Raw genomic sequence first — 11,589 nt, 5'->3', positions numbered from 1 at the left:
GTCAGATTTAAGGGATCAACTACAACGAAGTTTATGCACCTGTTGCACGTCTTGAAGCAATTCGAATCTTTCTAGCCTATGCGTCCTTCAAAGGATTCAAGGTCTACCAAATGGACGTGAAAAGTGCATTCTTACATGGTGTGGTTGAAGAAGAGGTGTACGTCGAACAACCTCCAGGTTTTAAAGATCCTATTCTGTAACAACCCCCACTTTCGTGCGTTGTTACTACTCGATATACTCGTTACGCCTAGCACCAGAGATTCGGATCATAATGTACCCACATCAGTTACAACGCTATATCACAATACTTTCGCATATTTTCGCATATTCTATCACTATCACATCACGTTACACTTACTGACAACCACGAAGATGTCAAGTGAGGACCAATTCTACCCTCCTTGATAGCCGTGATGTGTCGCAGTGCAACTCATTACTTAAAATACATCAAACGTTCATGATGACATTGAGAGAGGACCTATTCTACCCTCCTCGATGACCGTGAAGCGTCGAAAGGAAATCGAATACTCGAAACGAAACTCAGTTAATGTATCGCAACTTGGAAATATAGATATGTAAATACGACCCAACGTAGAAAATTATAACAAATATATGAAATATGGATGAGAATGTGTAACCAAACTATCGCAAACCATCGAAATGGAACGCCAAAACTCAACTCGCCGGAGGTGTGTGATCAAATGGCATTTCGGTCGGAGAGCCATCCGATCGGACAAGCCATCCGATCCAACTCACCACTACACCTCCTTTCTCCTCCTCCTTGCCTATAAATACCCCTCAGTCACATCAAGAACACTTGATGTGACTGCTACTGTTCGACCAGACGCTCCAACCCCTTCATCTCTTGATTTCTCGCAATTCTTGTAAGTTTTCAACTCAAACCTTGTACTTCTTTGATCTATATTCACTTCTCCACCTTTCTATCTTTTAAATCTCAACTTTTAATCGTGAAATCAATGGATTTGAGGTGTTCTAGGGTGACGTCATCATGAAGTTCTTATGAACTTCAAGTGTTGGCCTCATTCCACCAAGAATAACTCAGATCCGAAGGATTTCCACAAGAACAAACAATATTTTCTCACAGATCTACACATAATCATGAATGAAAGGATTGAAAGATGGTGTCCCAACTTCTCTTTCAACTCTTTTACACTTAAGGCACTCAATACCGATAGAATCGGAGCTTATACCGACCTTCTACTCATTTCTAGTGTCGTGTTGGTCCAAGATCTAATTCCTAACGAAGAGACGACCCATTCCGGGTTAACATGGAAAAACCGTCAAGAACGGCCAGATCTGATGGAACGGGGTGGTTCCCGGCCGTTAGAACAAGTCAGGCTTGATGGAATTTCAGTTGTTTAGTAAGTCACAGCAACGCCTCGACCAAAACCACCGAAGAACCTTCAAAACTTTGTCAAATACAGCTGGACAGCCCAGCCAATCTGTAACACCCTAGTTACTAAATTACAATTTTACATGAAAATACCACAATTAGATGTGTAGTTAAGACCACACATACTGTACAAAATGCGGGTTTATTAAAAACTTTTACAATTTAAGTGATATACATAATGTGATTTAAATCACCGTTTAGAATAACGACAAAACAACGTTGCGGAAGCTTTATTTAATGTGTGTTCGGTTCTTGCTCGATGCTCGATCTTCATCCGGGACCCTCGACATTCACCTGTGATCAAAACCAACTTAAAGGTCAGTTTTGATAATTAATTAAACTAATATAATGGGGAAATTAGGAAAATCCCACATGGATATCTTAAACCCAAAATAAAAACTCATTTCTGACCTCCACCGTAACTTACGGTGGCACCGTAAGTTACGGTGGTCTCTGTGTTTCAATTATTCAACCGTACAACAGTAGGCATTTACCGTAACCAAATCATGTCCACCGTAACTTACGGTGGCACCGTAAGTTACGGTGGCCCCTGCATCATTCCTTTCCTTTTTGCCGTTTTTGACACGAAAACTTTCGTATCTTTCAAACCGCTCGTCTGTTTGACCTACCGTTTCTTCCTACGTGATTGTAAATTGAACCTCCATCAAATGGAGTCAAGACCCAACATCTGGATTAACAAAATTTTAAGACTTTTAAGTCTTCGGCTTATTAACCCTTTTTACCAAATTTGACCCGTTCGTGATTTTATCAAACAAACCTGTTGTTTGATTCTAATTTCTCATTTTTAACCAAATCTTGTTTTCAAAACATTCTGTCTAAATAATTTAAATCCTTCGGTTTACCTATTAAGGTAACCGAATGCCCTTTTTTTTTTTATTTTGCCTAACTTTCATAGAACTTCAAGTTCTACATGATGAGTTAATCTATTATACATACCTGGCTCGGATCAACTTACTAACCCGGTTTAATACCTTGCTTTATAATAGCTAATTAAGAGCGATGCGAGTATCCATTGGATATCTACTCCTGTAAACATATAACCCGACACCAGAATCATTAGTCGATATTGTCAAAAGGTGATGTCTACACCTTTTGACCCGTTTGGCCGAATTGACCGTTTATCTTTGCGAGATAATATTTATTATCATCTCATCTACATGACTCGCTCCTTTTAACACCGTATGCTCATTTTATTTATAAACCGTTTATTACCACTTTCGGCTCTTTATGTCTTTCGCGGGAAAGCGTCTTTTAAAACTAACGATTATTGTCAACGTGTGACTAAATTACCATTTGTCTTATTCGTAGTCAATACGACAAAAGAACATTTTAAAATATATGACTAGTGTAAGTTATACTTACCTTGCATCCTTGCGAGCTTCATACTTGAACTTGTATCCATTTGACCCGTTCATTTCCAAGCTCCTACCTAGCTTGTCAGAGTCAAACTACCATATCATATCCACAAGATGATTAGATTAGTCAACCATTAACATGACCATCACACCTTATGGATTCACACACTTATTCACCAAAGTATGCTATTTATTCAACAACTATATTATTTACTTATTTATTTTTTGTCATAATTCTTTCCATTCACTAACCGTTTGACCCGTTAGTCAAGTTATTTATACAAACTAGTTAGTAAGTGATTTTGAACACTTTAAGCATGTCATATAAAGTGTTACTTGTTCCTAACAATAAATACTTCATGACTAAACAAGTATACGCAATCATATGTCTTTTTCTTGGTTAATAAGAACATTACTAAAGTGCAGCGATTTTGTATTCAGCTGCTGTAACTGACCATTTTGACCCATTTAAAAGCTGAATTAGATCAACATGTTCAAAAATGGATCGTAGAACTCTGAAATAGCTTTCTAGGCATATATGGTACGTCTTCTAACGATGTTCCTATGATTTTATATGATTTTTACAAAATCAGCTCTGAAGTAAAAAAAAATGCTTCCTGTCAGCTTGCTGTCAAAACAGTTCAGCCGACTTCGGACACTGTTTTGACCCGTTTAACATCAGAATTTAACAAACATGTTCAAACATAAAACGTAGTATGTTTCAATAGCTTTCTGAGCATATAAGGCTCAACCTCACAGGTCGTTCCAATGATTTTATATGATTTTTTTTAAAACTGCAGCCCAATAATTTTTAATCCCAATCAGTTTTGTTATATTTTCTTGTTCAAGCATTTCATCAAGCACCTTGTGTGCAACACGAAACATCAAATTTCTCCAGCCCATTTAAGTGTTCTAAACCTTTAAATTCTAGCATATGTAACAAGTACTAACATCAAACTTCAAATCCAACTTCAGGGAGTTCTACTAACACAATTTAACCATTATGATTCTAGGGTTCATCATGTTTCTACAAAACTCATTTAGCACATAATCGGGTGATCATGAATTCACAATTATGAACATCAATTCAACAAGTAAATGACTAGGGTTTACTCCTAGACATCAAATCATTCATAATTTCATCATATAACAAACATGCAACCATCAAATTTCAGATTTCTAAGTTTACCTAGAAATCCAACTAGAGATTTTTCATAAAATTTACATACCTTATGACTCCCCTTTCAATGGGGATCAATAATCTATGCTTGATTTTCGATTTTGACTTGGATTGAGCCTTCAATTTGCAAGTTTGGTGAAGATTTAGGGTTTTGATGTGTGGGGATCGCCCCCTGTTCTTCTTGTACGACCAGACACCTCCTTGTGGGGTGTTTGGTGTGTTTTATTTAATTAATTAAAGTTAAGTTTCAATTTTAACAATATTGGCCCCTCTAATTTGGTTAGTTAATTAAGTAGGGAACAACCTACTTATTTCTAACAATATTCCCCACTTATTAACTAGGTTTAATATTCCTAGTTAACTTTGCGGGTTCGAGAATATTTATGACTAAGTTTATTTCGGGTCCCGTTAACTCGGGCCTTCTATCACTTTATTTCTTAAAAGCTTTTTATTCACTTCAAATAAATATTAGGATTATTAAATAAATTCCTAATATTTGACAGTTTACTTTTACCACTAACGGTACTTTCCCCGTCTTTAGTATTAACGGGGTTTAATTACCAAACTCGTTTTCGGGGTGTTACAAGTCTACCCCCCTTAAAGAGGTTTCGTCCCCGAAACCTTTTCTTACTTAATTTATCGAGTTCCACTCCATGCATTTGCTCTCGATAATCAATTAAGCATTTCTCATATTTTAACCGATTGTTAGTATTACCAGAAAAGTATGGTAATATCCTTTTGGTTATTAATCATCTACGTATCTTATATGACATGATGCGACTTGAAATAACGTAATCTCGTTATTTCCACTAGTTTAATCAACTTAGCGATATTCAATGCTTTCATATACTATCGGATTTCTTTATGAACCCGTTACTTTGACCCGTTTAAAGGTCCTTAGTGAAATCTTTCACTTTTAGCAACAAATCTTTTTATTTTCAAATTTATTTATTCGGTTCAGTTATACCGAATTTACCACTTACAAGCAAACCAAATTTCTTAACTTGAATTATTGACCTTAACCGGTTTCACTAACTAGACTTATTAGTCCGGTTTCTTTTTACCGCTCGCTTGGTTATAATGTGATTCTTCTTCACATTGTACCTCTTGACCGTGATCATGTCACATCATGTTTAATTTATATCAACCTTTTCATCTTCGAAAATATCACTTTTCGAATATATTGTCTTGCACCTATCAGTGTCAAGATTTGTATCTTTCATACTTATTATTTAAATTCCTATCAGAGTCTATGTTTGTAAAAACATTATTTCTTACTAAAACCGAAGTTTTAGTTCTAGGATCTTCTCTTTAACTTTTGTCAATTATCCCTACCAGGATATTGACAGTCCATAATTTATTCTTATTTGGTTATATCCCATTACCGGGCTCATTATTCTCTTGCATTTAACGCTACCCTTATCTGGCTAGCGCTCATTTGTGCCATTCGGCGTTATATTGTATTCAACCTGTTTGACTTATTAATGTGAAATCCATCACTTATAAACAATCAACTTTATTCTTTATTCAACCCATTCGACTTCGAATAGTTGAATATAATTATCAAAATTTTTGTTTGCGAAATTTTATGGTCTTTCAGTCATAACTCATAATCCGAGTCTTTTGACTTTAAATTCGTGTTCCCGTTTCTCGGTTTACGCATGTGTTTAAATCCTTACCCATCAACCGGGTACTTTACCGAAGTCATTATTAGTGCAAGCATTCCGGTATACATTAAGATTTCGTTTTAATTTGTTTGGTTGTCTTAGCGAAATCCATCGCTTCTATTCAACCAAACCTTTATTCTTTATTCGACCATCCTTGACAGTCTTATAAACTATGAATGATGATTATCATCATCATCATCATTTCTTTACTACGACCAAAGTCAACGACTTTGATCGTTTTTCCCATGTGGGCAATACCTTTGTTTCTATGACCCCGCGGGTCATTTATACTTTGGTTTTACAATGCCCTTTTTGTCTACCATGGTTTTTGATCGTTTTTCCCATGTGGGCAATACCTTTGTTTCTATGACCCCGCGGGTCATTTATACTTTGGTTTTACAATGCCCTTTTTGTCTACCATGGTTGTTTCGTCCGAAATGACTTATGTCACGAATTTCCTTGGGTCATTTATTTCTATGTGCGCCATACGTCGTTTTTATGGTTCCCGCGAAAACCATTTATACGAGTATGCCCATAAGATTTCTTGACCCTAAGGATCCTTTAAATTTTCATTCATCTTGACCTTACTACATCGGACATAACTGCGCTCATTATAAGAAGCTCATGCTATCATGTGTTCACTACTTACTTGGCCAGAGTAAGCGATCAACACATGGTACGCGTGACCTTATTATAATTACCACATCACGTCCCATGTAAGTAACTCCTCAAATTATTTCCATATTTATGATTTCATTTGGTAAAACTTTATTTAATTGTTAGTTAACAATTATTAGTTTTAGTCGTTTATCCTTGAACATGTAAAATGTCCCATTTTATAAACATTTATTCACATTTGTTGATGTGATCATTACTTTTCTCAATAGGATTTATATTGAGAATACTTACTTGGATGATCACTCTCGTCCAAGTTTCTATATAAACTGAATTCTGTTATTGTCTTGTTATTCACAATTTGTGAATAATACATATTCTCTACTGAATTTCTCTTGGAAACGTCATCCTGGATAGGTAACCTATCCAGGTTTTCCAAGTTTCATATTCTATATGCAACTGTCATTCACTATGTATTTGTTGCATATTACTGTTTGTACTATAAGTTTAAAATGTGCACCTGGTAATGCTTGCCCCGACGGGCATTCCTTGCCATTACTTATTTGCGATCGTTACGCGATTTAGGTCCTTGATGAGTATGCTCTTCTTGTCACATCTCGGACCGTTCCATCATCATATCCGCAATTTGTTCAACTCTCGTCATCTTCAGACGCGAGTGTCCTTCAATTAAAACATTCACAAGAGTTAGTAATTTCAACTTCAATAATCGCCCGTATTATAATATAAGGCTTTTTTTTTTTACTATACGCGTCAACGCGCGTATTTTCGTCAACCATATTAATCATTTTAATTGGGGTAACGTGTATCACACGATAGCCCTATGTGTTGTTTACAACACTTCAGCATGCTAAGCTATTAACATACATGTACTTACCGGATTTGCGATCAAGCCTCGAACCGAACACACCTTAATCTTTAACCATGAGCTCTGATACCAACTTGTAACACCCTAGTTACTAAATTACAATTTTACATGAAAATACCACAATTAGATGTGTAGTTAAGACCACACATACTGTACAAAATGCGGGTTTATTAAAAACTTTTACAATTTAAGTGATATACATAATGTGATTTAAATCACCGTTTAGAATAACGACAAAACAACGTTGCGGAAGCTTTATTTAATGTGTGTTCGGTTCTTGCTCGATGCTCGATCTTCATCCGGGACCCTCGACATTCACCTGTGATCAAAACCAACTTAAAGGTCAGTTTTGATAATTAATTAAACTAATACAATGGGGAAATTAGGAAAATCCCACATGGATATCTTAAACCCAAAATAAAAACTCATTTCTGACCTCCACCGTAAGTTACGGTGGCACCGTAAGTTACGGTGGTCTCTGTGTTTCAATTATTCAACCGTACAACAGTAGGCATTTACCGTAACCAAATCATGTCCACCGTAACTTACGGTGGCACCGTAAGTTACGGTGGCCCCTGCATCATTCCTTTCCTTTTTGCCGTTTTTGACACGAAAACTTTCGTATCTTTCAAACCGCTCGTCTGTTTGACCTACCGTTTCTTCCTACGTGATTGTAAATTGAACCTCCATCAAATGGAGTCAAGACCCAACATCTGGATTAACAAAATTTTAAGACTTTTAAGTCTTCGGCTTATTAACCCTTTTTACCAAATTTGACCCGTTCGTGATTTTATCAAACAAACCTGTTGTTTGATTCTAATTTCTCATTTTTAACCAAATCTTGTTTTCAAAACATTCTGTCTAAATAATTTAAATCCTTCGGTTTACCTATTAAGGTAACCGAATGCCCTTTTTTTTATTTTGCCTAACTTTCATAGAACTTCAAGTTCTACATGATGAGTTAATCTATTATACATACCTGGCTCGGATCAACTTACTAACCCGGTTTAATACCTTGCTTTATAATAGCTAATTAAGAGCGATGCGAGTATCCATTGGATATCTACTCCTGTAAACATATAACCCGACACCAGAATCATTAGTCGATATTGTCAAAAGGTGATGTCTACACCTTTTGACCCGTTTGGCCGAATTGACCGTTTATCTTTGCGAGATAATATTTATTATCATCTCATCTACATGACTCGCTCCTTTTAACACCGTATGCTCATTTTATTTATAAACCGTTTATTACCACTTTCGGCTCTTTATGTCTTTCGCGGGAAAGCGTCTTTTAAAACTAACGATTATTGTCAACGTGTGACTAAATTACCATTTGTCTTATTCGTAGTCAATACGACAAAAGAACATTTTAAAATATATGACTAGTGTAAGTTATACTTACCTTGCATCCTTGCGAGCTTCATACTTGAACTTGTATCCATTTGACCCGTTCATTTCCAAGCTCCTACCTAGCTTGTCAGAGTCAAACTACCATATCATATCCACAAGATGATTAGATTAGTCAACCATTAACATGACCATCACACCTTATGGATTCACACACTTATTCACCAAAGTATGCTATTTATTCAACAACTATATTATTTACTTATTTATTTTTTGTCATAATTCTTTCCATTCACTAACCGTTTGACCCGTTAGTCAAGTTATTTATACAAACTAGTTAGTAAGTGATTTTGAACACTTTAAGCATGTCATATAAAGTGTTACTTGTTCCTAACAATAAATACTTCATGACTAAACAAGTATACGCAATCATATGTCTTTTTCTTGGTTAATAAGAACATTACTAAAGTGCAGCGATTTTGTATTCAGCTGCTGTAACTGACCATTTTGACCCATTTAAAAGCTGAATTAGATCAACATGTTCAAAAATGGATCGTAGAACTCTGAAATAGCTTTCTAGGCATATATGGTACGTCTTCTAACGATGTTCCTATGATTTTATATGATTTTTACAAAATCAGCTCTGAAGTAAAAAAAAATGCTTCCTGTCAGCTTGCTGTCAAAACAGTTCAGCCGACTTCGGACACTGTTTTGACCCGTTTAACATCAGAATTTAACAAACATGTTCAAACATAAAACGTAGTATGTTTCAATAGCTTTCTGAGCATATAAGGCTCAACCTCACAGGTCGTTCCAATGATTTTATATGATTTTTTTTAAAACTGCAGCCCAATAATTTTTAATCCCAATCAGTTTTGTTATATTTTCTTGTTCAAGCATTTCATCAAGCACCTTGTGTGCAACACGAAACATCAAATTTCTCCAGCCCATTTAAGTGTTCTAAACCCTTAAATTCTAGCATAAGTAACAAGTACTAACATCAAACTTCAAATCCAACTTCAGGGAGTTCTACTAACACAATTTAACCATTATGATTCTAGGGTTCATCATGTTTCTACAAAACTCATTTAGCACATAATCGGGTGATCATGAATTCACAATTATGAACATCAATTCAACAAGTAAATGACTAGGGTTTACTCCTAGACATCAAATCATTCATAATTTCATCATATAACAAACATGCAACCATCAAATTTCAGATTTCTAAGTTTACCTAGAAATCCAACTAGAGATTTTTCATAAAATTTACATACCTTATGACTCCCCTTTCAATGGGGATCAATAATTTATGCTTGATTTTCGATTTTGACTTGGATTGAGCCTTCAATTTGCAAGTTTGGTGAAGATTTAGGGTTTTGATGTGTGGGGATCGCCCCCCTGTTCTTCTTGTACGACCAGACACCTCCTTGTGGGGTGTTTGGTGTGTTTTATTTAATTAATTAAAGTTAAGTTTCAATTTTAACAATATTGGCCCCTCTAATTTGGTTAGTTAATTAAGTAGGGAACAACCTACTTATTTCTAACAATATTCCCCACTTATTAACTAGGTTTAATATTCCTAGTTAACTTTGCGGGTTCGAGAATATTTATGACTAAGTTTATTTCGGGTCCCGTTAACTCGGGCCTTCTATCACTTTATTTCTTAAATAAATTCCTAATATTTGACAGTTTACTTTTACCACTAACGGTACTTTCCCCGTCTTTAGTATTAACGGGGTTTAATTACCAAACTCGTTTTCGGGGTGTTACACAATCTGACAGCCCAGCCGATCGGACAGGCCAGCCGATCGGACAGGCCAGCCAATCGGACAGCCCATCCGAACGGGCCGGCCTTCGATCAGATTATCATTCGTTCTTGTTTGTCCCGCTATCATTTAACGCGCTACCAAACGCTCATGCAATCAGTCTGTAAACAGGGTATTCTCAGACACTTTCCCGTCAATCCAACCAAGCTATGTTAGCTTACCAAATACGCACTGTGAGTATACTTGAACCCCTTTTTATCGCATTTTGGGTGTAACATACGTTCCTAACAAATCGAACTTATCAAACGAATTATTCAATCAATCAATTTATCACCTGCGAATAATTGTTATGCATAGATATATATGATGCTAGTTGCATATGTGCTAGGACTTATACTCGTGACGTCCCACCACGACTAGTATAGTACTATTGCGCCCGACGGGGTCTAGTTATGCCATCGAAGAATCGAGCATCGAGGACTTAGCTGGTAGTATCAGTTTTGTGAGTATATATGTCGTGTATTACGTTTATGCATGTGGAAATTCGCAACACCTTTTTTAATCTATTACGCTACTACATACCTAAACTGTATACTCGCCAATACTTTAGTATTGACATTATTTTAACGTATGTTACAGGTTTAGTCGCAGTCTACATCGATACCAAGCTAGGAAGTCTAGAAACTCATCTAAAAATCTAGGTTGTCAGATTTGTATTGTTCGAGAGGACAAGAAATCAGTGATAACTTATGTGATTCTATTATTTGTTAGTATAGGATAACGAATGTAATAAATATTATCGCAAGATAGTTGTTATGGATTCTCTTGAGCAATCTGATTCGCCTAGTGCCACGCCCCGATGATTCCGCCATCGGTTGGGGTGTGACATATTCACCCTGATCGGGTTTGGTTGCTGAACAAAGCTCTCTATGGTCTACATCAAGCACCACGAGCTTGGTATGCAACCTTATCTAATTATCTGCTGGAGAATGGATTTCGTAGAGGTCTTATTGATTGCACTCTTTTTATCAAAGAACAGGATGGAGATCTTCTATTGGTACAGGTATACGTAGATGATATTATTTTTGGTTCTACTAACGATATTTTGTGTAGGAATTTCGAGCGTGTTATGCAGGAGAAATTTGAAATGAGCGCTATGGGGGAGATGACTTCCTTTTGGGCTTACAAGTGCAACAAACGAAGTCTGGGATATTCATCCATCAGACTAAGTATGTCAATGACATCTTCAGCCGATTCCAGATGTCCGACACATCGCCCATTGGTACCCCACTGCAGCAAAATCATGGAATTCTTCCTGGCTTGAAGGGTGAA

General features: G+C 36.2%; 2 long non-coding RNA genes across 5 annotated transcripts; both read right to left on the bottom strand.

Annotated features, from left to right (window-relative positions):
• Positions 1–1,537: 1,537 nt before the first annotated feature.
• LOC110915944 lies at positions 1,538–6,766 on the bottom strand. Of its 4 annotated transcripts, none has more exons than XR_002579375.2 (4): positions 4,020–6,766; positions 2,798–2,883; positions 2,372–2,461; positions 1,538–1,708 (listed from the first exon to the last, which is right to left on the bottom strand). It is a non-coding gene; the product is annotated as an uncharacterized LOC110915944 (long non-coding RNA). The 4 variants fall into 4 exon arrangements; XR_002579376.2 differs by having other exon boundaries at positions 2,395–2,461; XR_002579377.2 differs by having other exon boundaries at positions 2,407–2,461.
• Positions 6,767–7,286: 520 nt separating this feature from the next.
• On the bottom strand, positions 7,287–10,135 carry LOC110915946. Its single transcript, XR_002579378.2, has 3 exons — positions 9,766–10,135; positions 8,544–8,629; positions 7,287–8,207 (listed from the first exon to the last, which is right to left on the bottom strand). It is a non-coding gene; the product is annotated as an uncharacterized LOC110915946 (long non-coding RNA).
• Between the last annotated feature and the right edge of the window lie 1,454 nt (positions 10,136–11,589).

The sequence above is a fragment of the Helianthus annuus genome, chromosome 16, assembly GCF_002127325.2.
Source record: "Helianthus annuus cultivar XRQ/B chromosome 16, HanXRQr2.0-SUNRISE, whole genome shotgun sequence".
Taxonomy (NCBI): Eukaryota; Viridiplantae; Streptophyta; class Magnoliopsida; order Asterales; family Asteraceae; genus Helianthus; species Helianthus annuus.
The sequence above is the reverse complement of the archived record's forward strand: the minus strand, read 5'-3'. Positions and strand labels throughout refer to the sequence as shown.